Raw genomic sequence first — 6,071 nt, forward strand, 5'->3', positions numbered from 1 at the left:
TGCACAAAGTAAGATAATTTTTCTGGCCTTTATCTACATATACTAGTAGCTATACCCTTATCCTAAGTAGTAACATAAAAAAATGTCTCCAGTCATTGACAAATGCCCCATGTGTTGGGGGAATGAGAGTGCTCTGGTCAAGAACTATAGATCTGAGCTGGAGTTTGCAGAACTGTTCTTTCCTGCTGGTGCACCCCCTCGGAGCTGAGCCATTGCTGGTTCATACAGCTTGAAGGATACATTGGCCTTTTTATTTTAACAAAACGGAAGAAAACAAACAGAGCAACAGTATGGATCACTGTGAAGTTCTCAGCAAGAAAGTGATTGAGTTCAAACCACCAGCGTACGAACAGAGATTCTACTTTGTTAAAAACTTAGTGAATCAACATGGACACAAGAAGATTGCAGACTTGGGCTTTGGGGACGCCACACTTGTATGGATGCTGAAATACCACCGCTGCGTTCAGTATCTTGTTGGAGTAGATATTGCTGCCAAATCCTTTAAATGGGGAGGGGGTAGGTTGTCTCCACGAGTGGGGGGTTACACCATTCCTCGGGAACTAGATTTGACTATAACCTTGTATTGTGGTTCTGCTGTACAAAAAGACTCCCGTTTGTGTGGATTTGACTTGGTAACATGTACTGAATTGATAAAATACTTAAATTCTGAAAATCTGGCCAAGATTCCTGAGGTTGTATTTGGGTACTTTTCTCCGGGTATGGTTGTCATCAGCACACCAAACTCTGAATTCAGTCCCCTATTTCCAGCATCAACCTTTAGAGATCCAGATCAGAGATTTGAGTGGAAGGGAAAGAGCACTTGCAGATTTGAGCTTTGGATGTGGCAAAGCTCTCCCATTACTCTGTAGAGTTTTCTGGTGTGGAGGATCCACCAGCAGGAGCTGAGCTTGTTGGATACTGTACCCAAACACGGGTCTTCAGAAAAACAGAGCAAAGGCAACTGAATTGAGCGTTTCAGAGCCAGAGGAACATGTTTATGAAGTTGTTTATACCACCTCCTACCTGAGTTTACAGCAAAGCAAATACTTCCGGTTTACTCTGAGTACTGGGGCGGTGAAAGCCATCGAGTCGATGAAAAGCCGGTTTCTCCAGGGTCCAAGGAGAAAGGAGGGCGGCCGCGTGGTACCGCTTCGCAGCTGCACCCCCTTCCCCCAGCACGGGTTAACAGAAGCTCAAAGGGCCAAAACAGGGCCGTCCACCAAGTCGCCCAGTGTGGGAGAGAAGTTCTAGGTACCGCCAGAAAGACTCCTCACTCAACTGGAAGGTGAACCGCATGGCGGCGGGCAGCACAGAGAAGCTGCGCACCGTGGCCCGGAGGGACTGTGGCTGAATGGAGATCAGACCGCCGCGCAGGGGGAGTTGGTTGACTACGCACACAGCGCCTCTTCCTTGAGGATTTAGTCAGCCCTGCGCTGGAGCCCTAAGTGAGGCAGCTTAGTTTGCAGTTTTCTCTAACCGTGGGTTTTTTCATAGGCTTTTTGCAGGGCAGTGGAGGGCCCATAATGTGCTTTTTCGTGTTTGTTAGACCCATGTTGAATGTGATTTTACAAAAATTTTTAAAGCAAATTGGATTATCAAATAAAACCTTTTCGGGGGGGGGAAGACCTATAGATCTGACCAGAAGCAAACTGAAAAGAATAGCCTTTTTGTCTATAGTTTTTTTCTAATATGTACGCTTTTTATTTAATTTCATTAAAACTAGTTCAAAGAACAATACAAAATTACACTAGGAAAACATGCCTAGACTCCATTGTCATTGTCATCATCATAAACCATTATCATCATCATAAACCGTCATCATAAACCTGTTTATGGCCTTAAAAGGCATGTGTTACAAAATCCAGATAGCAAACCTAAGGGCCAAGAAGTATCATTTATACCTTTGTCCATTAGGGCAAGTGTAACAAATACCATAGACTAAGGAGGCTTAAACAACAAATATTTATTTCTCACAGTCCTGGAGGCTGGGAAGTCCAAGATAAAGGTGTCAGTTGATTGGTTCCTAATGAGAAACTCTACCTAGCCTGCAGATAGACACACCCTCTTACTGTGTCCTCTTATGGCAGAGAGACCATCTCTCTCATGTCTCTGGTTACAAGGGCACTAATCCCATTCGTGAGGGTTCCACCTTCATGGCCTAATCACCTCTCAAGGCCCCACCTCCAAACACCATTACACTGGGAATAAGGGCTTCTACATATGAATTTCAGAAGTGAACCAAACATTTAGTCCACAGCAAATAGTAACCACAAGAATCGTGACTACAAAAGGATTAAAATGTGTTTCTCTTGTTATATATTTAGCTTCATGTATGGCTTTCAAAGGTCACATAAGTCTGCAAAATGTTTGGTTAAATTCCCTAACCTTCTCACCTATACCACCAGCCTTGGCCCTCTTCTTTCCTTTCAATCCCAACGACTTGTCACTGTTAATTTCTCTTTCCAGTACTATTCCATAAAGAAAGACAATGCTTATCCATGGGATACAAAATGTCCCAAGGAGACCAAGAAGAAAGAGAATACAAGTGAAACAGCAGCACAACCAGTCCCTTTCCATGGGGATAGCTTGTTGGAGTATCTATCGCCCCCTGGTGGTATGAGAATCTATTTCTTTCTGCTTTTATTTTGGACTTCTACTTCGTGGCTAGAACTTATTTTCAAGGCTGTTTTATATCAGCTCTGCCAAGAAGCCAGCAGGAGGATGTCATCTATTCTTTTCTTTTCTCAAGAAAAGGATCAAGCCAGAGTAAAGTGATGCATTGCTCATTTTGGCAAATGGTTGCATTGATTTTCACATTTCAAAAGGGGACATGTTTGTAACATTTTATCTTTGAATCAAGAATAGGGTTAAGGTCAATTGTTGATCCAATGTCTATGTTCTCGTTTTTTAATTACAAAATTAAAATTTAAAATGCACTGACAAAACAGCACATTTCACAGGTCTCACTAATTCAATTCTATTCCTTCTTTTAAAAACGTTCTAATAAATTGGAAAAAATAATTAAAGGCCATTGTTCCAACAGTGGTAAAGCTGAGTCTACCAAATATTAGATCAGTAAAAAATTCTTTGAGAGCTGACATCAAACGGACTCTTCTGCTGTTGTGTTATCATGGAATCTGCTCATGAAACAAAACTTGACATCTATATTTTGGTGGGTTAATTTGGGAGAAAAAAAATCCTTGTTTCGTAAAATTTTAATTTTTATGGCTTCTAGTCATTTTAATATAAACTTGGCAAAAGAAAGGAAATAAAAAGATCAGAGAAGAGATCATAGCTAAATTAAATATATTAGTCTGAGTCAGTGAGAGTTTCGATGCCTGCCAAAACTGATTTTTAGGAACATGCAGGATTTTTAGTGAAGAAAGGGTGATGTTAATGAATGGATTTAGTAGCATTTTAAATTTCATTCCAGAAAGGCTATGATTCTTGGCACATAACTTTGATTGCTTGTGCTTTGACACATTGATCTATAAACTAAATGCATCAGCCTTCAATCTATTATGTCCAAGGCTATACATTAGGCACTGGGAAATAATCTTGATAATCACCCCTCCCTTCAGAAATTAACAAAGACTCTCCTAATAAATGAAGGGCTTCTTTTCAGGAAATCAGTTCTTCTTCAAAACAAATCTATCCCATTGGGAGGTGGCCTAAGAGGTGAACTTTGCATTGGCCTAAAAAAGTTAACTCACTGTAATTCTAGATTAGTCAAGAAGCACTTTGGCAACATGGAAGAAAGGCAATGTATAAATCAAATAATGAATAAGATTATGAATCAGATCAGAAGTATACAAACGTGCCTGTTTCACAAAGGCAGAGTTTTTACGTATCAATCCCCAGATCCTTTTGCAAGAGGATAATTCGATGAATACCGACACCAGAAGGCTCTGACTGCATGTGCATGAGACCTTGGTCTCCAAATCCCTTAAATAAATGTCACACCCTTGCACATGTGTTGGCTGGCTTCGAGGCACCTAGCTCTATTAGATTCAAGGTGCACGGGCACTCCTATGAACTGGCACTCTTGTCTCATCCCGGTTCAGGGGTTTGGAGGAAAAACAGCAAGCATCAAAGCCAATGTGACTCCATCCTCTGATATCTATGGTCGGTTGGTGAGGCAACAGTGCTCCAGAAGATTATCTTGTATAACTTTTATCGGTCAGGAAGTACTCTTTACAAAGCATGTTTCCCATTCCAAGGCCGAGGCAGGTTCATGCACTAAACAGGGGTTCTATTCAGTCTTCTGTCTTCCACTCTATGTCTTCTGGATGTATTTAAGTGGTAGGAGAAACAGGACCAAGAGTTACACTGACTACAAATGAAGACAAGCAGGAGTACAGTCCTCAAGTAAATTCTAAAGAAATGAAGACCTGGAGACTCTGAAAACCATCTGCCTTTAAATAGCAGCTTATTCAGGAATGGGGATTTTGAGTTCAGGGGACTAATTTGACATTTGTAAGGTTATCAAGCAAGAACTAAGTCCATTTTTGGTACCACTTTTTGCACAAACTGGTCCAAAATAAATAAGCAGCACAGCTGTGGTGCAGAAAACCTCCTGTGTAAATTATTTTCATGTGTGTGGCTTTTTAAAATGAATTTCCATCAATCTTTCCATGGGTTTTGGTTCACACTAGTCCTGACTATAACTGTATTTTTCCAAAAAGTTAAGGGAGGTGACTATCTATCAGGGACCATCTCTATTATGTCCTCTTTTTTGTTGTTGCTGTTATTTGTCTTTTTTTTTTTTTTTTCAGATTGGGTTTGAGGCTCACCCCATATTTACTCACTATTCTTAATAGGTCACAGAACTTGATTTGGTTCGAAGCAATGTGTGAGTGATTAAATTTGGGTAGCTTCCCACCTCTCCCACTCTATCTCCCTCTACCTCCTCTCCTGAACACTCAGAATTCTTGGCTTTACTATTTATAGTTGCAGGGAAGCTCTTGCTTCTCCCACCCACCATTGCTCCAATTTGAAACACATGCAGGGAAAGAGAGGAAGGGGAGTTTGTGGGAAGAGAGGTGGAAGAACCACACCCACGGTGAAGCCACCATCTCCTCCTGTTTGCATGCGGTCAAACACCCAGAAAGAGGGTTTGCTGAGGCTCATTTCAGTACATCCATGCCTCACTGGTCCAAATACATGTTGGTTTCGTATTGTCTGACTCATTCTGATTTTGGCACAAATCAGTTTCTTGATCATGATGGAGGAAAAACCAATAAAGAGAAATGGCTCAAGTCATACCCTCTGATGCTTGAAAATAAAGAGGAGCAAAGGGAAAGAATAAAACCTTCTCGTCATTTTCTCAAGAGTTATCACATTCTGAAAGCCCTGCACCTGACCCTAATTAGGAACCTAATTCCTAAAGGTGGTACCTCATAGCAAATACCACCCGCCCCCCCACAAACACACAGGGAAAGGGAAGAAGGTCAGGTGGTTTAGGCTTTAAAACCACTTAAACATTTTTCTGGAGGGTGAGAAGGTAAGGAATCTAAAAGAAAAAAATCTGTAATAGTATTTTGGCAAACTCTCCACATTATAAACTCTATACATAGGCAATCATTTGCTTGTGCCAATTTTGCTTAACTAAAAATGACTCGGATTAAATGTTAGGGGTGGTTGTTTGGTGACAGCAAAGCCTATGTTCTTTTAACCCCTTAAAAAGAATCCAGATAGAAAATACAGAGGTTGCTCCTACTGCCTCAGTCTTCTGTACTTCGACAGTTGCTCTGGTGTTCTTTAGATCTTTTGTTTTCTTGAAACTTTGAGGTTTTGTACCTGTGTCTATGACTTATTCTACATGTAAATAAGTGAATGGAGTAAACCATTTGTAAAAAGCTAAAGAAAGTAGGCAAATAATTGGTGATCATTACTATTACTGACAGCAGGTTAAAAACAGGGAGGATGATGATGTTTAATGTCAAAACGAGCAGCAGAATTTTGGAGTCAAGAAGGCCTAGGTTTAAATTCTGACTCTAGGCGTGAAAACCTGGGCCAGTTTTTTAAAAAATCTTCCTAAGGCTCTGTGTCCTTACCTATAGCATATAGGA

At 40.8% G+C, this 6,071-nt stretch overlaps 1 pseudogene; it reads left to right on the top strand.

Annotated features, from left to right (window-relative positions):
• Window positions 1–290: 290 nt before the first annotated feature.
• LOC101693003 lies at window positions 291–1,251 on the top strand (annotated as a pseudogene).
• The last annotated feature ends 4,820 nt before the right edge of the window (window positions 1,252–6,071 follow it).

The sequence above is a fragment of the Mustela putorius genome, unplaced genomic scaffold (genome assembly GCF_011764305.1).
Source record: "Mustela putorius furo isolate JIRA1106 unplaced genomic scaffold, ASM1176430v1.1 tig00000874_pilon_pilon_pilon, whole genome shotgun sequence".
NCBI classification, from domain to species: Eukaryota; Metazoa; Chordata; class Mammalia; order Carnivora; family Mustelidae; genus Mustela; species Mustela putorius.